This window comes from Canis lupus, chromosome 19, assembly GCF_003254725.2.
Source record: "Canis lupus dingo isolate Sandy chromosome 19, ASM325472v2, whole genome shotgun sequence".
NCBI lineage: Eukaryota > Metazoa > Chordata > Mammalia > Carnivora > Canidae > Canis > Canis lupus.
Genome location: NC_064261.1, coordinates 1,016,222 through 1,042,954, shown reverse-complemented (window position 1 = coordinate 1,042,954; position 26,733 = coordinate 1,016,222). Strand labels below are relative to the sequence as shown.

The 26,733-nt window shown below is 37.7% G+C and overlaps 1 protein-coding gene and 1 non-coding gene across 2 annotated transcripts in view; both read right to left on the bottom strand.

The window, feature by feature from the left end:
• INPP4B (inositol polyphosphate-4-phosphatase type II B) overlaps window positions 1–26,733 on the bottom strand; it is a 707,387-nt gene that overhangs the window by 410,600 nt on the left and 270,054 nt on the right. The window lies entirely within an intron of this gene.
• On the bottom strand, window positions 17,252–17,356 carry LOC112669345 (U6 spliceosomal RNA). The gene has a single exon (XR_003142188.1). It is a non-coding gene; the product is annotated as a U6 spliceosomal RNA (small nuclear RNA).

Below are 26,733 nucleotides of genomic sequence, written 5' to 3'. Positions count from 1 at the left end.
CCTTGCCTTTTAATTCCCAGTGCTTAGCACAGTATCGTGCTCCTGCTAAGTGATCAGTACCAGCTGGTTAAATTGTGTGGCGTTGAATCAATCATTGAAATCAGTCACAGAATCCAGGACGTTGGTCTACCTGTTGTGTCCCAGCACCTCTAGAGGATAAATCCCGAAAACCTCCCCCTGGGAAGCAGGACACTGTTTCTGCTTTTCTGAGGACTTATCAGGTAAGAGTCAAGCTAACTTCGACACAGCTGAACACCCATGAAAATAGAGACCCAGGTGTCGTCCATGTATGAAGCAAGCAACTATTAAGCTCCTACTACATGTCAAGCTTCAGAAATGAAAAATAAAGAAGATAGCACCTGCCCTGTTCCTTTAACCTGCAATGTTTAAAACCGTTTAAAATGGATCTGTTTGGAAAATGGATGATCATCATCTGCTGAGAGCAAAGGCAGTTTACACTCAGAACTGATGAGACTCTGGTTGTGCGTGTTAGTTCCATAAAAGGAAGATAATAGAAACTTGGGTAGGCGTAGGCTGAGGGCAATAAGCAGGCCGTGGAACACCAGACGCTTCCACAGGCATTTTTTACTGAGAGAACGTGAAGGCTGCATAAATCCCAACCCAACCTCGGACTTAAAAATGACATGTCCTAAATGCACCCTAAATATAAAAGCATTATTGTAACTCTCACCAGGATGGGTTTACCATTCTCATCAGCTTGACTGAACTTCAGACAGGTTTCTTTCTGACCCTAAGCCCACCTCCCAGCCTCTTTTGTCTTAGAGCATTTACTTTTAAAAATTTGCAGTTGCAAATTCTGTTTTTTTTTACTCCTTTGATATGTAAATCTCCTCCCAGCCTCTTGCAGGTTTTACAACCCAGGACTATCTTTCTCAAGGACCCATGGGCCATTATTCTGAAATGTAATTATCAGGAATGATAGTCACCTCTATCTCGCAGTCTCTGGGGTGGGTGGGAGTCCAACTTCCACCGACATCAATTAGCAAACACAGATGGCCCAATCACATGGCCCAGGGACCAAGCTCCCCACTAAGGTCTTCCAGTACTTTCCTCCTCGCTTTCTGTAGTGTCTAAAACTCTTCTCCCTCTTGTTTTTTTTTTTTTTTTAATTTATATAAATTTATTTTTTATTGGTGTTCAATTTGCCAACATATAGAATAACACCCAGTGCTCATCCCATCAAGGGCCCCCCTCAGGGCCCACCACCCAGTCACCCCCACCCCCTGCCCTCCTTCCCTTCCACCACCCCTAGTTGGTTTCCCAGAGTCAGGAGTCTCTCATGTTCTGTCTCCCTTTCTGATATTTCCCACTCATTTTTTCTCCTTTCCCCTTTATTCCCTGTCACTATTTTTTATATTCCCCAAATGAATGAGTTCAATATTTCTTCCCTATTACAACAGTCTCAATATTACTCTTCCTTGTCTAATTCTGTTCAATGCAATTTTTCTTTGTCAACCAGTATGTAGAACTTCAACCATAATACAGTAGTTGTAATAGCTATGGTTAGTACAAAAATATTTAATACCATTTCTTGACTCTGTAAACCATGGTTCCCAACCAAGAGTAATTTTGCCCGAAGGAACCATTGGGTAAAGTCTGGAGACATTCTTGGTCGTCACAACTAGGGACAGGGAAGAAGGAGGTTTGCTACTGGCATGTTGCGGGTGGAGAGGTCAGGGATGCTGTTAAACATTTTACAGTGTACAGGGGAGTCCCTCACAACAAAGAATACTTTAATGTAAATGTAAATGATACGTAGGTGAGGAATCCTGCAGTAAACAATCAGGATCCTAAGAGGACTCTTCTCTAGGTCTCAGCCTGACCAAAGAAATTAGGCTGTGCCAACAACCTGCATCAGATTGTTAGGCTATGATTCCCAAAAATAGCAAAAGCAGGCAACTAAGTTAAGTAATGACTATAAACAGCTCTTGGGCTGCTCAGCTGGGTAAGCTACTGACTCTTGATTTGGGCATAAGCTATGGTCTCAGGGTTCTGAGGTTGAGTCCCTTGCTGGTTGGTCTCTGTGCTCAGCACTCTCGCTCTCCCTCTGCCCCTTGCTCTCTGTCAAATAAGTAAACAAATAATATCTTTTAAAAATAGCTTTTGAAGATAATATCATTGAGAAACACGAGCAGAACCAATAAAATTAGAAGAATATTGAACTATTAAGCTAGTACCAAAATGAGTCTGCATTTTGCATCGGTGTAGAACACGGTCTACCTGTTGACGGTGCCCAGGGTCTATCCTAAATGTGGCGATGTGAACCAGGTAGTCACCTCTCAGGCTCAGCTCTCTCACGGCTGTCGAAGAAGACTCAGGACCCCTCCCTCATGGGACAGTTGTAAAAGATGCAGCAATATGATGGCCGTTCCCTGCTTAGCATGGCGTCTGACTTAAAGTAAGCTCTCAGTGTGATAATGATTTTGAAATTGCAATAAAGAAGGAAAATAGGGATCCCAGAATTGACTACTTAATAAATAAATGAGGAAATAAGTGACATCTAATTAACTCCTAAGTTCATCACTTACTATTTTGAGAACAAGCTAACTCTTGGAACACCATTATTTTTATGAGAGTTTAAGATCCAGATAATCCAATTTGTGGGCTTGCTGAGTCACTCTGGACTCATAATCACATGAAGGTATTTCCCAGTAAGAATCTAATTAGATGTTTAATTAGTCTACGTAGGCTAATGAACTGCCACTCTGCGTTATCTCCTTTGGAGGTTCATCTCAGCCAGTTTAGGTACGGCGTAATAACTACGATTAATCCAGCACAGGCTGCCACCACCTATCACTGTCTTGCTGACGAAAGACTGGCCTTCAGTTACCCCATCGCCCCTTTGGAGAAATGCTAAGTTTTCAGCTGCTCTCCTAGCTGGCAAGTTACCTCAAACAGGTTACCTGATTCCTTTTTCATTTACTCGAAGAGAAGTTATTGTACCAATAAGAAAGAACAAACATATAGCTCATTCACTTGTGACACATGGACTTCCTTTTATTTGGCAAACACACAATAAAAAAAAAAAATTAAACACCTTCCCTTCTCCCCTTTGCACACAGCTAGAAAACCCATATCAGGGCAAATTGGCTTTAAATGTTTCTATGTAACTTAATTTGGCTTATTTTGTAATGTATCCCATCCTTATCAACTGCACTCAGAGTAAAGACTTTAGATATTTTGCCTTATTTTTATTTGTCTCACATTTAGGCCTTCTATTATTTTTATTTGTCTTATGCCTTCTTGGCCATACGCTAAAGATTATCTGAGTTTCCTCAAGAGCCACATTTTAAATTTAAAAATGCACTAATAAAAAATAAAAAAAATAAAAAAAATAAAAATGCACTAATACATAAGAAGTAAAAGCATAAAATCCCTTAAGTCTCTACTCAATACTATACTACTAAATCAATATATAAAGAATGTTTTAAGCCACCAAACTACAGGAAACTGAGTTTAAAAACAGTGGATATCTTCCCCCAAATTTTCTAAACTAATTTATCCTTTAAATAGACTTGTCAGTTCCAAATTGAATATGACTTGGGTTTCTGAGATCTTGGGAAATGAAGAATATCTTGTTTCATTTTCTAGTCTTACATAAAGCAGAGCTGTATTAAAAATTTCAAATTTCTTCCCTCTTTATGAGTTCCAGAGGGTACATTTTGGTTAGTTCAATATACTATTCCTACTTTAACTTTCTCATAAGTTCATCTTTCAATTCCATCCTAAAATTTTTAGCCAAAGGATAAAATCTTCAAAGTGTAGTCCTCTCCAATGTACTTGTGAAAAGGGAAACATTAAGGAATAATCCCAATGAATTACGGATCAGGACATGACGCTAAGAACACAAAAGAAATTATTAGAAACGCAGAAATAACCTTTGTAATAACCTTAACATGGGGACAAATGACCTGTTTGACATACTGTCTAAAAGGGAAAACGTTTTATCACCTAGAAACCATTTATACACATTGCTTGGAAGGACTTCTGTAAATAAGTTAGTACCAGTTGCAGGTCTGGGGCTTATGAGTCAGCTGGTTGGTTTGGAAAACAATAGTATTGTCTAAATAAGAAAATGTTGTTAACAGTATAAATCAGTGGCTCTCAACCTTGGTCGCACATTCAAATTATCTCTGAATTTTTAAACATTTCAGTACCCCAGGCTACCCCCAGACAAGTTAAATCAAAATATCTAGGCTGGGAAGGAGGCGTTGGTCTTTTTTTTTTTTTAATTTAAATTTTCTTTTTTTTTTAGGCATTGGTCATTTTTAATACCCCTCAGGTGATTCCAATATGCAGCCCAGGTTAAGAACTGATGCTTTAAAGAGATGGTTTAATAACCAGGGCCACTACAGCATAGAGCTAGAAGGAATATGTGGATATATTTTCATGATTAAAAATATAATTAGAGTAGAAGGAAGAATTATCTCTCTACTTCCCAACTAGAACATTTAGAATGAGACTTAAAGCCACTACTGAAGTAGATTTTTGCAGTTTTATGCTTTTCTTATAGGACTCCAGGAAAACATTTAGATCATTCCTATACATGTATATTTAAGTTGATGCGATTTGATTTGACATAGCCATTTATAATGCTCTGAAGTGTGAACATAAATACTCCTATTTCAATGGACTCTGAAAAACACAAGATTCAGTCACTGGGCAGGCAACTTTTCTCCTCAAATATAGAACAAAAATATGAAATATTATTATACAGGAATATAATAATAGAAGAAATAACTTGGCTCTGTATATTAAATCTTGTAAAAAATAGCATGTAATACATATTCACATATTAAAAAGTAGTTGGACCCCTTGCAGCACCACACTAGGCCCTGGAGATACAAGGCGTCTGAAAAGATGTGGCTCCTGCTCTCATTGATGTACGGTCTACCTGGATGACTTGCAAGTCAGGCTAAAGATTCTTTATCCCTCCTACACGGCCACCATAAACCCAAGAGATTGTTAGACATCAGTAGTACACGAACTTCCAAGTGAATTACCCTTTGTCTGTGTAACACATTTTCAGATCATGATTGATATTTTATAATGTTCTTTAGGTCTCTTCTTTTAAAAGACCAAGAAAAGACTATTATAAATATTACTAGTTAAACTTGTGCAGGTTTATGCAAAAAATAATAATATATATGTATAGAGAGAGTAGATGACTCTCACATCTCTAGCTCCCCCAAATTTGTTTCTTTCTCGCTTTCTTACTGTCTCTCATTTTAATCATCATTATGATTATTGTCACAATTATTGTCCCAATTATTCTCTAATATACCTAATTTGAAAATATTTCTGAAAACAAAACTGTAGCTTTAGAAAATATTGTCAATCCATTTACAATTTTTTTCAGTTCTTGGTTAGATTTTCCATATAAGAGTAATTTGTGCTCATCACACTGTTTTGTAAGTACGAGAGAAAATTACTCATAACTCATCATTATAGCAGCCGTATTTAATATTTTGACATCTTTACAGGTTTTTCTCTTTCAAACCTTTACAGTTAAAGTCATATTGAATTTAAAATTCTATATTTTATTCTATTTGTGCAGCTTTTTAATTTTCTTTACATTATATTTTTAAGGATTTAAAATGCCATTAAGAATTCTTTACCAATCTCATTTGAAATGGTATTTGGCTGAAAATTGTTAATATTACTGAGCAAACCTCAAGAACTTCAGAATATTAATTCACTAAGCAAATATTTACACTCTGCCTTATATGTACCAGATGATATTCTACATTCCGAGGACACAGAAATGAACAAAGATTCCTGCCCTGTGGAGTTTATATTTTAGTGAAAACATACAGACTTGTTAATTAAAAGAATAAATAAATAAGCAAGATAATTTGAAGGAGCGATTCTCGTTTTAACAGTCCTGTGATTCCGACACCAGATAGGGAGCTGGTTGGGGGGGAAGGGGGGCTGCTCAGAAAGATACTCATCTCCAAGTAGATAACGTCTGGTCCGAGATTTGAATGATAAGCAGGAATAACCCATGTGAAACTCAAACATATCCAGCTACAAGCGGAGTGGAATAATGCTACCTTCCAGGAAATTCTGAGTTACCTGGAACAGATTTTCATAAAGATACAGGCAAAAAGTGAGCACGCCTTGAAGATGCCCCCTCCTTGCCAGTCCTCATGTGGTTTCTGTTGAGTCAGATCGCATCCTTTCCTCAGAAGCCACTTAGAGACCAATTACTTTTTTTACATCACACCAATCACAAGAAAACTGATATAATCAAATTCCTCTCCAAATTTCTAAGCAAAGAACATATGATAGAATTAAACTTTGTGCTTTTCTTTATTTTTAACATGGATTTCCCATGATTATTGACATTCCAAATTTGTGTTGCTATTATTGTTGTCAGTTTTGGAGCTGAAATGTGTCAGCTTGTGCAAGTGGCTTAGTATTACAGTTAAGAGCATAGACTAGGGGCAGATTCTAACAGTTAAGACTTTACCTAAGGTACTTAGGCCAGCCACAATGTCCTTATCCCAATAGTAATAATAATGTGAATTTTAAAATAAATAATATTTTTAAAAAATAAAGTAATAATGTAAATTTTAATTTATATTTTAAAATAATGTGAATTTTAAAAGAGATGGTGCACAGAACTCAACTTAGAGCCTGACAAAACAAGTCTTCAGAGAGGGAGGAAAAGAGGAGAGAGATTGAAAAAGATTGGGGGAGCAGGGGAGAGAGCATACGCGCACACATACACGTACGCCTTGAGATTATTTTAAATATTGTGTGCATAAATAGCTTAGTAGTAGCGAAAACAAGGCTTAATTTAGTTTGCCTTCAATCGCCTCCTGAAAATTCATTGCTTAGGAGACTGCGCTGCGTATGTTCTGCTGACTAAGGAGGACAGTCCATCAATTCTTACTTGGATGGATTATATACCGTGGGATTTGGGGAAGTTAAAATCCCAAACTCGGCTAACTCTTGGTCACAGATGTGATGTCAGGTTTCAAGCAATCACAGTGGGGCATGTAAAAGAAATGCTCTGTGTCTTCTTAATTCTCCTCATTTTTTTCCTTCTGTTCTCAAAGTCCTCACTAGGTGAGAATTCCCTCTACTTGAACATGAATATTTTCAGGGAGGACTGTCTGAGGCCCAACGCTCCATGTGCAGAACAGGACTCCAAAAGGCGGAGGCCTGCACCCAAGAAAGGGAAGGGACTAAGAACAAAACTGACAAGTAGCTTTCACACTGTCCTCCTCAGAAACCCAGCACCCGTCAATAGGAATTACCTCTGGGTGGGGAAAAGTGGGGGCTTGAATCATGTGGGCTAGAATCAGAATGCTCCATTGTCCTGTGATACACACGTCTACAAGCACGTGACAACCAAAGGGTTCAATGGCTGAACAAAAGCTTGAAAACCATTGAGCCAGTAAATGTGAAGACCCTTTGTAAACTCTAGTGGGATTTACAAGTGCTAGTTGCTAATATTATTACTGCTGTTTCTTGGTTCCTATGAAAATGTAAATGCTTTTTTTTTATTGTGAAATTGTTTAATTAGATAATAAATCTCAAGAAAAGGCACTGTTCCAAGTCAAAGATTTATTTTTATCTCTACCATTCTGTGCAATAAGCACATTTGAAATGCTTCCTAAAGGGATTCATTTAGTGGAGGAAGCTAGAGCATTTGACTAAATTTTTCCATCACATATTTAATTCACATGGTATCAACCCAGTTAGTCATCTTCTGGAGTAAAGAAATTCACCACACTTCCTGGTTGTTATGAGAATATTCAGGGAAATGTTTCCTGCCTACTTCAGTTAGAAGTGGGGCCATTAAGGATTTCCATTTAATTACTGCAACCTACATATTTAATCTTAGGTTATAGCCAAACACTAAAGAATACTGGAAAACCCAAGGAATCCAAGTTACCCCAATATACATTATTTGTCCTTAAAAGGAGCAATACAACTATGTGATGCTGTGTGGGACTTAAATCAATAATAATAGCAAAGTCATATAATGCTAACTGTATGCTAGGCACTGGTCTGTGTGCTTATATATTCACATTCATTTATTCCTCACAACCACCTATGGGCTTGGCACCATGATTATCTCTTTAATTACGAAGCCTAGAGAGAGCAAGTCATCTGCCAGAGGTCAGTGTTGGAGCTAGGATGCAAACTCAGGCAATCACATTCTAGAGGTGACCACATAATGTTTTAATTTCTAGTTTCAGTGAGGTCAGGAATAAGAGCATGTATTTTTATTTGAATTCTGCTAATTAAAAGTATGCCTTCTGCTTGATATCTTCCCTTTGCCCTTCCAAATCCACACTCCACAGTTTTCTGTCTTCCTCTGTGCTCCAGAACCTGACCTATACGAACTGCACGGATGGGCTTCCAGCTGGGTTTAGTACTAGAGGTTAGAGGTCGGCAGGAGAGGGAGGACAGCATATTTATTTTCCTGGCTCCTCCCAGTCAGGTCACTATTGGTCAGCTGCATCCCTCTGTTGAAACCACAGCACTTCAAATGACTCACTTCACTCTGGATTCTGCTACTTTTCCTGTCCCCTGCCCCTAAAAACCTAAAGATAACAATAGTTCTCTGCTATTACACAGTTGCGAGGGCCCTGAACCATATTTGTTATTTTCCCTAAATCTTGACCACATCTTTGTAAATAGGCTTGTTGCTAAACTTTCCTCAAATCAGGAATCTGATTCATCAGAGATTCATCTTTTCACCTAGTTTACATGACCAGACCAAAAAAAAAAAAAAAAAAAAAAATGAATGCAGCATAAGCCTCACTATCCCCTCTTTCCACCTTCTGCACAACAGACCCAGCAAATAAATTCTAGAATTTTCAAAGAGAGCTCCATTACTCCTACTCCAAGTCTATATGAAAATTATTTTTCAATTTTTTGGATTTTTATAAGAGGCCAGGAATTGAGGTCTACAAATAGAAAACATTTTTTTTTTTCAATTCTGGTAATAGTCAATGGGTCTACTAAAGTATCCTGAGTGTCAAGCAGCAATGCAGTAGCAGATCTATCCATGATGGGTGTTGATCTCTTTGAGGTGAATGACCTTACTTGAAGCCTTGACTCCGGTGTCATAAATCAGACACTTAGCCTAATTAAGTATAAAAATATCTGATGTTTTGCAGCTGATAATACTTGACGTTGAGAGTTCCTGGAACCAGGTAGTAAAATATATCCAGGAAATGTGATCCCATGATGCAGAAAGATACCAGGTGCATCCTTGTTTCCCCTTCAATCTAATTAGCCATTCATCAGAAACAATGTGTGTTTGTGAACATGTCTTGGTCTCAAAGACAGTGAGCATCTGAACTGACCTTAACATCTCTTATTCAAAATATCTCAAGTTGATCTTGACATTTACTTTAACAGCTCACCCTGTGCCGAGAATGGAAATTATTTCCATTGAAAGGGATGTAAGAACAACATCTTGAGCCATAATTCCAAAACTATGGTTATCCTCCCACTGTTCTTCCTTCATCTGCCTTTATAGTGCTCATAACTCTTCACTGTTCCACTCCTGGTTTTCATGCTAAAAGTCAGGCTGTACAGCTATGATTCAGCTGCCTGCCTAGAATGATGCATTTCCTTTTACTATGCCTTGATGTTTGCAAAGTTAAATGTGTGTGGAGGTGAATTACACACTGTCTTTGCTTACAAACCTCATAGTTTCATCATCAAAATGTGTCACAAAAGTCTTAAAACCTATGAGCATATACATCTACCAGTGGAATAGATGCAAAAAATTGACATCTCTCTGAATTACAGTTTCATAGAACAATGGCTGGAGGTGGATGCTTAATATTGACCCATTTCAGCAATAAGTAGACCGAGAATCTCTTGAGGTACCTCTGGACTGGCCAGAAGCAATGACCATGACCAAAGGTTAAAAGATAAGAACCCTGGATCTTACTTTTCTAATTCTAGCTCTACACCTTCTTGATGTATGACACTAGAGCTGCCCCACCATAAAATGACAACTTTCTGTGTGACCTAGATTTCAAAATTATTGACATGAATGAATGTGATCCATATATACAGACAGCAATACCATATATCTTGTGTTACTTCACCTTGTAGAAATCAGTAGAAATTATTGTGAGTTATTGAGATCTTCATTGTCCTGAAACAAAGTCAAGGTATAGTGTTTAATTCATATTATGCTGCTATTTCTTTTCCTCCTTACCTATAGAAGCCAGCTTCTAAGGTGGTCTCCTCCAAGAACCATCATTTCCTGATATTCACACACGTACATAGTTGTCCCCCACATTGGATACCTGGATATCCAATAAGATATTACAGAAACAATAGTATGCGATTTCTAAGCTTAGTTCATTGAGCCATTTGGCCTCTGCCTTGTTCTTGTATCACTCACTTGGAGGGAAACCAGCTGCAGTGTAAAGAGGGCACTCAAAGGGCTAGCCCCATGATAAGGAACTGAGGCCTCCTACCAAAAGTCAGCCACACCTGCCAGTCATGGATTAAGCCATCTTGAAAGCAGATCTTCACACCCCAATCAAGCCTTCAGATGAATGCAACCCCAAGTGACACCTTGACTGTTTCCTCATGAAAGATCTCAAGCCAGAAACACTCAGCTAAGCTACTCCTAAATTTTGAGATAATAAGTGCTTGCTGGTATAAGTCACAAAGATGACTTGTGTGTGTGCGTCGGGGGGGGGGGGTAATTTGCTATGTAGCAATAGATAACTAAAATATTCATTCTGATGTTCTTTTATACAAGATTCACCTTTCCTTCAAACCTGATACTACACACCTATTTTTCAAGCAAGACCAACATATAGGGCAGCCTGGGTGGCTCAGAGGTTTAAGCGCCGCCTGCCTTTGGCCCAGGGCGTGATCCTGGGGTCTCAGGATTGAGTCGCATGTCAGGCTCCCTGCAGGGAGCCTGCTTCTCCCTCGTCCTGTGTCTCTGCCTCTCTCTCTCTCTATGTCTATCATAAATAAATAAATAAATCTTTTAAAAAAATTAAAAAATTAAGAAAAAACTCTAATTTACTTGTAACACAGTAGATTATTCCACTGTCTTATAATAGCCTAAGTGGACTACTGGTGATACCATTGTATTATGCAGTAGTGAGTAGTGAGTTAATGTCCTGTCATTAAGTCCTGTTAACTGCCAGAATTGAGTCATAGATTTTCCACTGATAGTGAAACAAGTGAGTTAGATGGTTAGGAAGAACATCTGGCTGAAATACCGCAAAGGTCTAACAGTGCATTTAAACCAAATAGGGCTTTCTTTACTGACAGAAAATTTCAAACAATTATTAATTGTGACTTTACTCTGAGAAGAGTATCTGAAGTACTAACATTATGGGAAGCACCCAGAGCAGATAATGTATCATTCACATACATCACATCACATCACACATTCACTGTGTATCATCACATACACAGATCATGTATCATTCTTTCCACCTGCCTTTTACTCTATATAAAATCAATTTATCATTAACATTTCAGTTCAATATTAAAAGGTAATAAAACTAGAGAAGATACACATTTACTGTTTACATCACTATCTTTCCAAGACTAAAACAACAAAAACAGATGAAGAATCACATCTCTGAAAACTAGGTACCTGTAGAATTTTTTGTGAAACCACTTAAAAACCATTTCCAGCATTAGATTCCAACATAAGTCTGAAAACAAAGATTACTTTCTTAGTATTTTTTTAAAAGATTTTATTTATTTATTCATGAGACACAGAGAGAGAGGCAGAGACACAGGCAGAGGGAGAAGCAGGCTTGATGCAGGGAGCCCTACGTGGGACTTGATACCAGGACCCCGGGGTCATGCCCTGAGCTAAACGCAGATGCTCAACTGCTGAGCCACCCAGGCGTCCCGTACTTTCTTCGTATTGATGTGAATTTCTCTTAGGACAATCAGAATTCCTGATTAACCTGAATAATATTAAAGGTATTGAATTATACTTCACATGAGATTTTATCATATACAAATTTAGTTTCTGTAAAGGGCAGAAACATTCTCTTACGTAAGTCCTAAAACAATTTTTAAAGAGCTGTAGGAATTATAAGAAAATGAAAAATTCAGAAAGAATGAGATTCAAGTGTTTTATCTTTAAGCAAATAGCATCAGAATTTCACCAAATATAAAATGGTATAAGTGGTAGTGGTTCTGAAATGAGAATCAAGAGTGCTTTTCTGAAACACTCAAATGGACAAGGGTTAACTATTAACTCCTAGTACTAGATCTTACATATCTACTTCAAAATTTTGATATTTTCATTTAATGTCCGTATTTAATATATTTGTAAATTGCCACAAAGGTAGAAATAAGGGAAATTCCTTTCTGATATTGTTTGGCTAACGGTGCGTTAGGTGTGGGCAATGAAAAATAGAGCGTAAGTCAAAAATTTTTGCTTAATTTTATTTATTGTTGTGTCAAAACTATACTGTTGTGAACCAAGGATATATACCTAGTATTTACAAATATTCATATAAATTAATTCTTTAATAAAATTGCGGATAGATTTATGCTCAATATAACTTTAAAGGGTTGAGTTCTTTTACTCTGAGAAATCATTCATGATTTAATTCTGGGAAATCTTATACATTGGATTGCATATATTTCCTATGTACTATGAAACTATCATTTCCTTTTAGATATTTCACAATACCTGTTGAATAAAGTGAATGAATAAATGAAGAAAAAATGTTTCCAGCAAAATTAGTTTTGGAAATGTTTTGTCATCAATATGCTCCATTTGTTTGAAAAAATACTGTTAACCTTATTTTTGTCTCTTCATTTCTAAAATTTTCATGATCAAAAAAGGAAACATTTTAACAAAGTCTTCCTTGGTGAAAGACATTTTGAACATTCTGGCTTAGTCAAAATACAACCATTTTCTTTGCTGCAAAAATTTTCAATCATTAGTATGTTAATGGGCACTGTGAATTGCTAGTAGGGTAATGTCTTATGAAATAATTCCCAAACTTATTTGACCATAGAAGCCTTTTTTTTTTTAAATAAAACATCTATTAACATCTCAAGGATCTTTTGGGAAATGCTGTTATACATCATAGCACTTAACTTTCTTTAATCGTTTCATGTAATTTAACTTGATTTCTCTGGTTATATATTCTCCATCTCCTTGGATGAGGACCTGTCTTACTCCTTTTAGCTCTACATGTAATGAACATATATGTAATAAATACTTTGACAGCTTGTTTGATTTTTCTGAGAAATTGTTGTGCAAACCATTATACTCATCGTATAGGTTTTGGAAAGAAAGAAAGTAGTGAAGGCAATCCTTGTAAACAATTTTATATGGACATAAAAAGCAAGCTTCAAACACAAAGTATTTGCCACATTGGGATGCCTGAGTGGCTCCGTGGTTGAGTGTCTGCCTTTGGCTCAGGTCGTGACCCCGGGGTCCTGGGATCAAGTCCCACCGTGGGCTCCCCGCAGGGAAACCCTTTACCTGTGTCTCTGCCTCTCTCTGTGTCTCTCGTGAATAAGTAAATAAAATCTTTAAAAAAAGTATTTGCCACATTAATTTAACAAGTATTAGCACTTTGCCATATTTGGTTCAGATTTTTTAATCTAAATGATAAGCAAAAGATTACATATACAATTAAGGCCAATCTTCATCCCTTTTTCCTTCCCCTTTCCCAAAGGTAACCATCATCCCGAAATTGGTATATGTTCTTGTTTGTATATTTACTTTAACTCATATGTTTGGATTCACAAATAACATATAGGATTTGTGTGTTTTAAGTTTATAAAAATAGTATCACTTTGGTACACATTGTGATTTACTAATTATATTCTACATTACATTCATGAGATGGATCCATGATAACGCATATGGATTTTGTTTAACGGTTTTAACTGAAGGATTATATAAATAGAATATAAAAATTAATTATCCAATGACCTATTAGGAATATGTGCCTTGTTCTCGATGTATTCCTATTATAAGGACGTGGTGGTAAACATCCTGGCACATACACCTTTGTGTGTTTGTTGAAGAGATGTTTTGGAGTATTTACCTAGAAGTAGAATGAGTTAAGTCATAGGTACCTACATCATCAACTTTAGTAGGTATTTCAAACTTCTTTCCAAAGCACTTGAAATAAGTCACATGCTAAACAGCATACCTCAGGAATTCCCAGGGGCTCACATCTCTGCAAATGCTCAGACGTACTAATCTCATGTGTGTGGACTTATACTGTGCTGATATACAACATTAATTTCCCTTATTATTTCTGAATTCTAAACATATTTTTATAAACATATCGGCCATCTGGTTTTCCTCTTTTGTGAATCATGAAGATTTGACAGTTAATTATATATTTTCTTAACTAATCCTTCACCGTTCAAATTCACTGCAAATAACTTCCCTGGTTTTTGGTTTAACTTTCATTTTTTTAACTTTTTTTTTTTATTTGGACAGGTGTTTGTGTTTACACTTGTGTGACATTTTACTTTAGCCTCTTACATCTTATTTTAAAATTTTCAGTTTTATCTTTTACATTGCGGATTTTATTCCACCTGCTACTTACTTGTGTGTTGTGTCATACAAGCATTTAATTATCCAAGTGACATTTCTTGATTAATCTATCCCTTCTGGACTGATTGCTAATGCCACCTCATCACATCCTAGGCCTTTGTAATACAAAGGAGATCATTAGCAGTTGAGAGAAGGGAGAAGGCTCACTATTGCACCACATGAGGGACTGCATGAAAGAGGTAGACTGGGGGCAGGGCCTGAATACTAGATGGGCATAAAGACATGGGTTTTGGTGAGAGACTCCTAACTCTGGGAAACGAACTAGGGGTGGTGGAAGGGGAGGCAGGCGGGGGTGGGGGTGACTGGGTGACGGGCACTGGGGGGGGCACTTGATGGGATGAGCACTGGGTGTTATTCTATATGTTGGCAAGTTGAACACCAATAAAAAATAAATTTATAAAATAAAAGGAAATAATGGTCAACAAAACAAAACAAAACAAAACCTTCATTCATATCCTTTCTGTGATACTCACTGCTAGTGAATTAATCTTGCTGCAAATGAACTTCTTCCCTTGTAAGCGGAGATAATACAGATGATCTAGTAGCATTATGTAGTGAGATAATACGCGTAAGAGTGATTATTGTCTTGCATATAGTAGGTGTTCAAAGTAGTCAGAGTAGTGATTGTAGTTTCTCTTGTTGCTGGGAGTAGTGATAGGAAGAGTGATCGTACCTGGTCGGTCAGAAAGCTAACACGAGTCTTAAGGACATGCCTAGGGAAGCAAAGACAGAACCGGGGAATTGTCTGAGTGTGAGCTCAGCATTGGAGATAACTCTCAGCTGCGGTTTGGAGGACGAGATGTAAGAGGAATTGGAGATACTAGTGTAGGACGGAGGTGCTCCAAGGAACAACACCACCAGTTCCTGAGGTCCTGTTAGAAATGCACACTCAAGACCCCAGACTTGCTGATTCAGATACTTGGATCAACACGTGGCCCCATAATCACAACTGGTTTTAACAACGTCTACTGGCCTGCACGGGACTCTGATGATATTCAAGTTTGAGACCCACTAGTTTGGAACACGATGAGTAAGTAAGGTGATGCTGAGAAACCAGGTGAACCCAGCATATGAAGAAATGTCAGAGGTGAAGATGTAGATTCCTCACTTAAAGGGTGAGATCTCCTTTCGGATGCCTTTCCTTGCTTCTAGTTATTGGTTTCACTGTACTGAATGGCTTCTCAATCTCAAAATCATTTCCCGGGCTTCAAGTCCCCCTCGCTGTCCACCTACTGGGCAAATCAATGCCAAGTGTGCAACCCTTAATCGCTCTCTGTCCTTCCTACAACTCCTCACCTGCATCGTTCTCCTGTTTTCAGCATGGAGGCTCTTGAGGGAGGGGAATTTGTCTGGGACAATTTCATCGAACATTAAATACCATGCACACTGACAGAGCTTCATAAATAATAAATGAGAACAGTAATAGCCTAGAACCCAGCTTTTTAATAGCAGGAATCCCTGGCCATTAAACATAAAACAGTTCTATATATAGTTATATGTATATGTGTATATATAACTATATACAGTGACCCTTCTCTGACCCCTGAAAGATAGAAGAACATGCTGTTTCTATACCATTTAAGAACACTTTTATTTTTAAAACTAATTTCATCTTGAAATCAATAGGTGTAAGTGTGAAAAAGAAATGAGCAAGTAGCCAGCCACAGAAAATATTTACTTATTTTCAGATTTTTTTCCATTGTGTTTTTAGGGACTTGTATCTACTCTTTGGTATAAATCAAGGTGGAAAAATAATGAGAGATTTCATCATGACAGTCTATCTGAGGTCTGGCTAGAGTATTAATTTTGGTCATAACGTGTCAATCAGCTACAAAGGATCAGCTCAGCCACTGTGACAATGATCAACAGCGGAGACATCTGAGCTCAGTTAATCTACCATGACATGCTCTGGAGTAGGATGCATACGGGAATATCACCTTCATTTTAAACCACTGCTGACTGCCTTGTAATATCTAGGGATCCATAATTAATAGCTAGGGATCCATAATTAATATCTAGGGATCCATAATTAATAAAATAACATCAATCTTCAGGAACTTGAAACATGTTATCTCCATCACTTAAAAATACAAGATAATTATGATGTGCTTCTTACTATGTCTTTCCTTTGCTTTATAATTTGTATATTGATGCATGCACGCATGTGAACTTAGAGTCTATAAAATATATAGGACAGCATGTAAAAAGTAGGCCAAAAACATATTTTATTACCACTTTACATAAAATGTTTAACAATATAAACAAAACTAACCTAGAGTGAAGAAGCTTTAACTTTTAAAAAATATTTTGGATAATAGAATACCGATGCCTTTGTGATGTGAAATCATGATTCTTCACAATGAAATCAATGTACTTCGGTGTTTAATTTACCTGCAAGTGCAAGAACTTCTATCTGCAGAAGTTTGAAAGCAAGTTCTAGGGTTCAAATTGCCCATTAATATTGTTAAATTTTTTAAAAATATTACCCATTTGAATTTCAAATTCATGAAAAGAAAGAAAACACACACAAAAAAAATAGCAAGGATTTTATCTTGGTGGAAAATAATGCATAATTTTTGATTCATACATATTTATTTTCTAAATTCCTTGCCCTAAGGAGGTATTATTATTATTCACTACAGTACCAATGTTAGTAATAATAAGATACAAGTGAAATATGTACTTGGATTTGCATGTCATCCTTGCATGGGGGCCATGCTAATCTCTGTATCATTTCGGTTTTAGTATATGTGCTGCTGAACCAGGCACGGACTAGGTACTTGGAAATAGTCATCAATCTTATCCAAGCTGTACTAGATTCCTTCTTACAGAACTCCTACAAAAACACGTTCCCACACAAACACATACACAAAAACATACAAACACTGCCTTCCCTGTTCAAGAAATAAGATGCTGATATGAGCAGCAGCAAGTAACAGTGATAACCAACGTTGCTTTGATATTTATAAGCCTGGACGGGTGGTAAACGCGAGAGTGAGGCATGCTTCAGGAGTCCTGAATCGATAAGCAGAGTCCATCACATGCATGTACTCCCTAGGCAGAGTTTCAAAACTTTGTAAAAACCACTTTTCTTTTTTAGATGAAGAGCATTTTGCATTGCCATCCCCGAAGCAACTTTATTATGTAGTAATACATTGACTAGAGATGGCAAGTTAACAATTCATCTCAGGTGATCATTGGGATGGTCTGTACCAGCAGCTCTGAAGGTATGATCCCCAGATCCCGAGGGATCCCGGGAAACTTTTCAAGAGTTCTGTGAAATCGAAGCAATTCCCAATACATCATTTGTCCTTTTTACTGTGTTGGCTTGTGTCCTCTTTCACTATGTTGGCATTTGCACTGACGGTACAGATGCAACAGAATCACTGAGTGCTTATAACCAATTGAGGCAGTAGAGCCAACTGGTACTAGCAGACTGTGTCGATGTCATCCCCACGCACTATAATTCCAGTTTTAAGAAGTTCTTTGATGAATTAGTAAAAATACATTATTTTTTTCATTAAATCTTGGAACTTAAGGACACACTTTAATATTCCGTGTGACAAAAATTAAACATATCTATAAAGCACTTCTATATATGAAGTAGATAGTTGTATTAGTTATCCATTTCTGAATAGTTTACCCCAAAACCTAGCAGCTTAAAACAACACACATTTATTATCTTGGTTTCTGTGGGTCAAGAATTCAGGTACTGCTTAGCTGGGTCTTCTGGCTCAGGTTTCTTACAAGGATGCGATCAAGGTGCCACCTGGGACCACAAACATATCAAGGTCTAACTGGGGAGGGATCCATTTCCAACCTTTTCCATGTGGTTGTTTGCAGGATTCAGCTACTTGAGGTTCTTGGCTGAGGTCCTCAGTTCCCTGCAGCTATTGGCCAGAGGGCACTCTCAGTTCTTGGCCAGGTCGCCCTCTCCATGGGGTCAAGCATTTGAGAAGAACCAGAGAGAGAAATCTAGCAAGATGGAAATCATAGTCTTTTATAATCCAGTCACAGGAGTGACACCTCCTCATTTTTGCCATATTCTATTTGTTAAAAGCAAGTCATCAGCTCCAGCCCACATTCAAGGGGAGAGAGTGACACAAAGGCATGATTTCCTAGGGGTGAGGATCATTAAGAGCCATGTCAGAAGCTGCTGGCCATGTGGTCATCTCCGGGAAATACTGTTCACGTTGTTACGTTCTTTTCATTATGTACCATTTTTATGTGAAAGAATACCCCAAAAACATAATTATTCAGGCTTATTTTGCTGATATTTGCAGAATCGAGTGTTTCTTGATGACAAATTGAGTTTTGATACTTCAAGGAAAACAATGCTGATACTCAAAACTCAATGGAATTTGAATATTCAAAAGAATGCTAGAATTTTGTGAAACTTGTGTCTGGCAACAGTGTTTTAACAACTTATTGACATAAAAACCTTTTTGAAGGTTTTGTTAGCAATACTAAAGAACTGAGTTTTGATCTTGTATAATGAAATATGTTAACATTTAGAAGATCTGCAAAAGCCAATGAGTCAATGTTTTTCAAACGACCAAATGGATGCCTTTCCAGAGTCAGGCCTACATGCATTTACGGGCAAGACAGACCAATGGCCTTAGCCATCCTGACAGGTGTGAAGTGTATCTCATTATGGTTTTGATTTGTATTTCTCCAATGATTAGTATGGTGAACATCTCTTCAGGTGTTTGTTGGTCATCCGGATGTTTTCTGTCTTGGAAAAATGTCTTTTTGAGTCCTCTGCCCCTTTTTAGTTAGATTATTTGTATTTTTGGTTTTGAGTTGAATAAGTTCTTTATATATTTGGGATATTAACCCACTATCAGATATGTCATTTGTCAATATCTTTTCCCATTCAGTAAATTGCCCTTTTGTTTTGTTGACAGTTTCTTTAGCTGCAGAAGCTTTTTTCTTTTTTTTAAATTTTTTTTTTTATTTATTTATGATAGTCACAGAGAGAGAGAGAGAGAGGCAGAGACACAGGCAGAGGGAGAAGCAGGCTCCATGCACCGGGAGCCCGATGTGGGATTTGATCCCGGGTCTCCAGGATCGCGCCCTGGGCCAAAGGCAGGTGCCAAAGCACTGTGCCACCCAGGGATCCCTGCAGAAGCTTTTTATTTTGATTTAGTGCCAGTAGCTTAAATTTGCTTTTATTTTCCTTGCCAGAGGAGTAATATTTAGAAAAATGTTTCTATAGCTCTTGTCAAATAAAGTGTTGCTTATGTTTTCTTCTAGGAATCTTACGGTCGAATGCTGAGAAATGTATAGAATTGTTGAATCATTATATTGTTAATGCCTGAAGCTAATATAACAGTGTATGTTAATTATACCTGAATAATAAAAAAAAAAAAGACACACTAATGGATCTCATGTAACAGTGAGAAGTTCATTAATATGATTTCATTTCTGCCTTGCAACTCATCTTTAAAAAACTACTGCTTACAGAGTTCTAGTGTAATATCAAAGAAGAATATCCACAATTATCTGAAAAGGGTATTAAAATACTTCTTCCTTTACAACTATATAATATAATTATGAGAGGCTGGATCTTTTCCATATACTTCAGCCACAACAAATGGCAACAGTCTGAATGCTGTGAAAGCAGATATGAGAATCCAGCTGGCTTGCATAAAGTCAAACATTAAAAATATTTACAAATATCTATAAAAGGGCCACTATCTTCATAAAACTATTTTTGCTTTGGAAAATACAGTTTTTTTCATGAAAATATTTTTTATGTGAACATAAAATGGATTTACTTTTAAGTGAATTATTTAAGAATGCCTATTTTAATTCCTAGCATGATCAATATTGATAGATAATCCCACATAAACAAGAACTCTTTGGGATATCAAGATTTTTTAAGATTGTAAAAAAGATACTAAGATCAAAATGCTTGAGAATCTTTGAGCTAGATTTTACTATTTAGGCAAAATGACCCCCAAATCTCAGCAGCTTGCACAAAATGATCTCTTACTCACACTACAAGTCCATTGGTGTCGGCTGAGGAAATGTGCTCATTATTTTCTCAGGAGGCTAGGCTCATGGAGAGAATGTCTCATCAAGATTCCACACTTGTGGGAAACCTGGTTGTGCAGTTGGTTGAGCATTAGATTCTTGGTTTCAGCTCAGGTTGTGATCTTAGGGTTGTGGTCTCAGAGTCAGGGGATCAAGCCCCACTGTGGGCTCCGTGCTTGGCGGGGAGTCTGCTGGGATTCTCTCTCCCTCGCTCCACAAATACATAAATAAATAAATAAATAAATAAACAAACAAACAAATAAATAAATAAATTTATATAATGAATTTCTTATTTATTTATTTATTTATTTATTTATTTATTTATTTATTTATTTATTTATTTATTTCAAGGTTCTACACTCCAACAAGAAAAATGGCAGTATGGCAAAATTTGCAAGGGGTTATAAACTTCACCTGGAAGTTACCTATGCTACTTCTACTAACTAATCATCTAAGAAAGCCACATGGACACACCTAACTTCAAGGGGGCAGTAACACACAATCCCACCATATACTCAAAAGAAAATCCATAAATATTTAGTGAACAACACTGACTACCATGTATGCCAATTCCAACCCATACATACCTGAAGCACTGAGTGAAAAAGGATTACGAGGCTGCATCTTAGATAGCTCCAGAAGCTTATCAGTTTTTTATTGCTGTTGAAACAAACTATCACCAATTTAGTGTGTCTTAAAGCAACAGAAATGTGTTCTCTCCTATGGTTCTGGAGGTCAAACATCCTAAAATCACTGTGGGCAGAGATTCATTTCTTCTGGTGTCTTTAGGGAATAATCAGTTCTCTGCCTTTTTTGTCTTCTAGAAAATGTGAATTATAGCAATATTTATCCCTTAAACAAAAAGTAATTGAGTACCTAAGGAATATTTTCCTTAAACCAAAAGTAATTTCCTTAAACCAAAAGTAAACCAAACCGGCAACCCCGGTGGTGCAGCGGTTTAGCACCGCTTGCAGCCCAGGGCGTGATCCTGGAGACCCTGGATCAAGTCCCACATCGGGCTCTCTGAATGGTGCCTGCTTCTCCCTCTGCCTGTGTCTCTGCCTCTCTCTGTCTCTCTGTCTCTCTCTCTGTCTCTCTCTCTCTCTCTCTGCATCTCTATGAATAAATAAATAAAATAAAAAAAAGTAATTGAGTACCTGGTAGATATGAGGCACTATTCTAAATGCTGGGGATGCTAGGCTGAACAAAAGTCAAAGCCCCAACTATCATAGGGCTTACACTCCAGCAGAAAAAAGAAAGAGGTAAATAAACTCATATATATGTTAAGACATTGATATGTACAACCAAGATAATTAAGGCAGGAAAAAGTAATTGAGAATGATAGGAAAGGTGCTCTTTTAGATAAGTGGTCAGAAAAGGCCTTTCTGATCAGACAATTATTGAGTACATCCCTGAAAAAAAGTGAAGGAACGAATCACAATATCTGGAAGAAGAACATCCAGGCATTAAAAATAGCAACCAAGAAGTCTTAATGTGGGAGGATGCTTGGAATGTCTGAGAGGCAGCAAGGAGGGCAGGGTGTGAGCTCCTTGATGAGAGGATGAGAGGATGAGAGAAGGAGGTGAGCCCACATGCAGTAATAATGCAGTGTCCTTAGGACTATGATAGGGACCCAGCCTCTACTCTGAGAGGGACAGCCAAGGAACCATCTACTTGCAGGAGTGTTCTGCTACAGGGGACGTTGCTCAAGGGTCACTCACTACTGTGGGGAGAATATAACCCTGGGGCAAGCTTAAACGCCAGAAGACTAGTCAGAGGTTATTGCAATAACATAGGCTGGAGATGATGTTGATTTAAATGAGAGCTATAATGGTGGAGGTGGTAAGAACCGTCTGGATTCTGGATATAGTTTGAAAAAGTCAACAGACATTCTAACAGATAAAATGATGAGGGTATGAAAGAGTCATTGCCAAAGGAGTCGTTACCAAGAAAAGTGGTCACTCTTTAAAACAGAGAGGAAAGCAAAGGGGAGGGAGGGGGGGAGGGGGATCAGAAGGGGAAGGGGTAGGGATGGGAGGATAGAAGAGGACGGCGGGGGGGGGGGGGGGGGGGGCGACGGGAGGGAACAGAAGGAAAAGGCCTTCATCCAACTTCTCAGTTGAAACACGTTTGTGTCAGAATGAATAGATTTTCCTGGGAAACTAATGCTGTGACTTAGGGAAGTTCTTGGATATCAGCCAGAAGAATGATAAATCTTACATAAACAAGACATGCTTATCTAGCATCAAAAACTTGGAAAAAAATAAAAAAGACTTGAAATGGTGTTAGGCCAATCTGCCACGGTAGCTGCTGGTGCACATTTGCGTAGCCTATGAGAAATCATTTCTCTTTTATGAGTGCAAGGTGATGATGTAGCTTTCAACATTATTATAACGTGATTTCCTATTATCTGAGCCACACCTGAGTAAAATGGCCCTGGCCTTCTCCGAACAGAATACAGTTTCTCTTGAGCAGATTTTTTTTAACAAGCCTGTATGAAGGTCACCTTTGCTGCCAATTCCACAGTCGCAGGCTAAGGGGAAAGACCACACCAAATGAAGCAAGACCCTAGTGAGAGGTGGACTGTGTCTCCAAAGGAGACAGGATTTGAAAGGCCAGTTCTCAATTTCTTCGCAAAATATTGACATTAATGCATTGATTAGGCTGGATAAAATCAATAAGCAAACAAACACATTATTCATCCATTTTTAGTGCATGGGAAGATTTTAAATACATGATTTTTTTTTTTAATTTACTTTTGTCTCAACCGCCAGACATTGAATCCTGAGTCAGGCTGCACTGAGAACAGACCTCAGAAAATTGTGTTACAGATATCTCATTTCTATTTTCAATTTATCACCACGTTCCTTTCATTTTCTGATTATTACTAGGACGTATCCCCTTGTCCCTGATGCCACCATCACCATCCTGGACCAAGCTAGCGTCATCGGTGGCCCAGGAATAACGAGGCCCTCCCACCTGATCTCTGCACCCATCTCGCCCAGCTCCAATCTTTCTTTGCAGAACAACTGGAATGATTCTCTTCAAAACTCAAATTGCATATTATTTTTCAGCTTAAAAGCATTCAAAGGCCTCCTAGTCCACAGGGTAATGAACATCCACTGGAGACCTGTGCATGCATGTGACAGGCCTCTCCACCCCCTTAGCAGGAGGCCACTGTTTCTCTTATTATTGCTCTTGGCTCTGCCCTTTGCAGGCCTAGCTCAGCTCCCCAGCATTCTGGTGTCAGTGTCGTCGTTGCACAGGCTGCGCCCCTTGCTGGGACACTGTTTGTCTCCACCTGCTGCTAGCTCCTCTCTCTTTCAGGTCTCTAACCATCCTGCTCTTTTTCAGAGAACCCCAGTCTACCCCAACAAGATGAGATCTCCCTGTTACATGTTCTAATCATCCCGTGTTCCCCCAGCTCACAGCACTTCTAAAGGCAGCAACTTTCAAGTGTGCAATTATTTGATTAATGGTTGTCTCCCTTACCAGACAGCAAGCTTGGAGAAGGAGGGACTAGATGTCAGTTAAAGCTCAGCAGCCTGCCACAGAGTAAGATAGATACTCAGTAACTATTTGATGGAAAAAGAAAAGGCGCATATAAATTATTCACAAAACAAAGGAAACATTTAATAGAAGTTAGTAGAGTAAGAGTAAGAATGGAATTTATCAAAATACTTGGATAAACACGAAACATATATTTAGAATCTAGAAATTTATGTAATCAGCTATAATTGTGAAATGGATAATTGGATGAAAAGAGGCTTGGTAAAGTCAGATCTTTTGATTTTGTTCAAAGGCAACTCACCTGTTCGCCCGCTGCCTTATGTAATTGGAGAAAATCTTACAATTTTTTGCTGTATATTAACTGCTATAAACCATAATGGTAAGTATGAGGATTTTTTTTTTTATGTATTAGTGCTAAGAAAGAGATTCCGATGCCGCTAATTAATGCACTTAGAAAGCAAATGAAACACATGTCAGGAACAGAGCCTCAAGAAATAAGTGAATCAGAAAATCATTTCAGCACATGGTGCCCAGAATTATAGGTCTAAAAAGTGATTGTGCCATTCACCCTTTTATCTTTGGAGGACAATGTTCAAAATGTATTGCAAATATATCATCCGTCTTACAATCTGAATGAGTTCAATTTCAGTTGCATGAATACACGCACAAGACAAATGCTCTCCGTGCTCAGCAGCAATCTTAAAGCTTTTCTTAAAAGACAGTCTGCTTTCAAATCAGCGTAGGACAAATTTGTGCATCCTTCCAAGAGGACTGTACCGTGGCTCTCTGATCTTTATTTAGCTTAAAGATTCAAAACAATAAGCTCTCCAACATTTGTTGTGATATTTAACAAATAGAAACCAGTGTCGCTCTGGATTCTAAAATGTACCAAAACACTTCTAAAAAATCAAATAAAAATAATGTCGAGTTTCATAGTTCAAGTTGACCCCAAATCTCCCTATGAACATAGTAAAAATTGTTGACATTTTTAGGAGTAAATCTATTCTATTCTATTCTATTCTATTCTATTCTATTCTATTCTATTCTTCTATTCTATTCTATTCTATTCTATTCTATTCTATTCTATTATTTGTTTATTTATGTATTTATTTGAGAGAGAGAGGGAGTATATGCAAGACAGTGAGTGGGGGAGACGGGTAGAGGGAGAGTCTTACGCAGGCTCCATGAACACAGGGCTCAGGGCTCGATCTCGTGACCCTGAGATCATGACCTGAGCTGAAATCAAGAGTCAGATGCCTAACTGACTGAGCCACCCCGGGGCCCCAGGGGTAAGTCCATTCTTAATCACTTACCTCAATTCCCAGATTATACTCTTTACAAGACTAGACTTAGAAAAACAGTTTTATTTGAGGAACAAAGTGAGGTGAAACAGAGCAAAACTGTAATGCAAATTTCATCTTGACCTCATTAGAAAAATGCTTACTTATTTAAACAAATGAGATAATATGTTCATAAGAAGCTGCAAGAATATGACCTGCCTTTAAAAGTTGTGAAGATGATCCATGAACACCCAAACCTCACCCTTGCCTCTGAACGCGTACATCCAGGGCTAGTGTGCTAGTCATCAGTGCCAGTCACCAAATATTGAGTAGATGCTCTGATAGTACAGAATTCGCAAGGTTTCTCTGCCATTGCCACTGACTGACTAAGCTGCAGATTGCAGAAACTCCTTCATCTTCGTCTCCAGCTGTAAAGATTTTGATTAGCACCCCAGCCAATCCACTGTGGACGTGTATCTTGAGGGAGAAACATGCTTTTGTTCTTTTAAGCCTTTAAAAGTTGAATTTGTTTATTTCTTTTTTATTTTTTATTATTTCTTAATTTTTTTATTTTTTTATAAATTTATTTTTTATTGGTGTGCAATTTGCCAACATATAGAATAACACCCAGTGCTCATCCCGTCAAGTGCCCCCCTCAGTGCTTCTCTCTTTTTTTTCCCTCAGTGCTTCTCTAGCATAACACAGCCCATCCTGAGTGATCCACATTTGCAAACTCGAGTCATCAGAAATAATTTCAAATGTCATATTATGCCTATATATGAAAATGTATTTATTTATATTTATATATGGGCATCATAGAATAAAAGAGGTCCAAGTATGCAAAGATTGTAGAATGTCACCAGGTTTTAGTTTATTAAAATTCCTTACCTCTACAACTCTTTTAAATTTTCCTTTAAACTTTTTAACTTTTGAACTTTTTTTTTCCCGAGGGAGGAAAACTATATGTATTTCTATGATTACCTAATACTAAGTGCATTTGTTGTACTCTTTTCCACAGGAACAGCACAATTTACTTGTTACTGAAAATAATGCCATTTGTTCTTAAATAAAATACATTGCCTCAGAAGTAAGAGTTCTTTCTCCAGTGTTTTCCAGTGTAATGCTCATATTAAAATATCTAAAAGAACTTTGATTTTCATACATCACCAAAAGGAGCCCATATTACCTTGGGGGACTGTACGAATGACTACACCTATGCACAATTTGTTTAGCAACACCAAACATTAGAAATGTCATGAGTCTGTTGATGATTCAACAACCGTCCCTGAGCACCTGGAAATGCATCCTCTGTCTGCT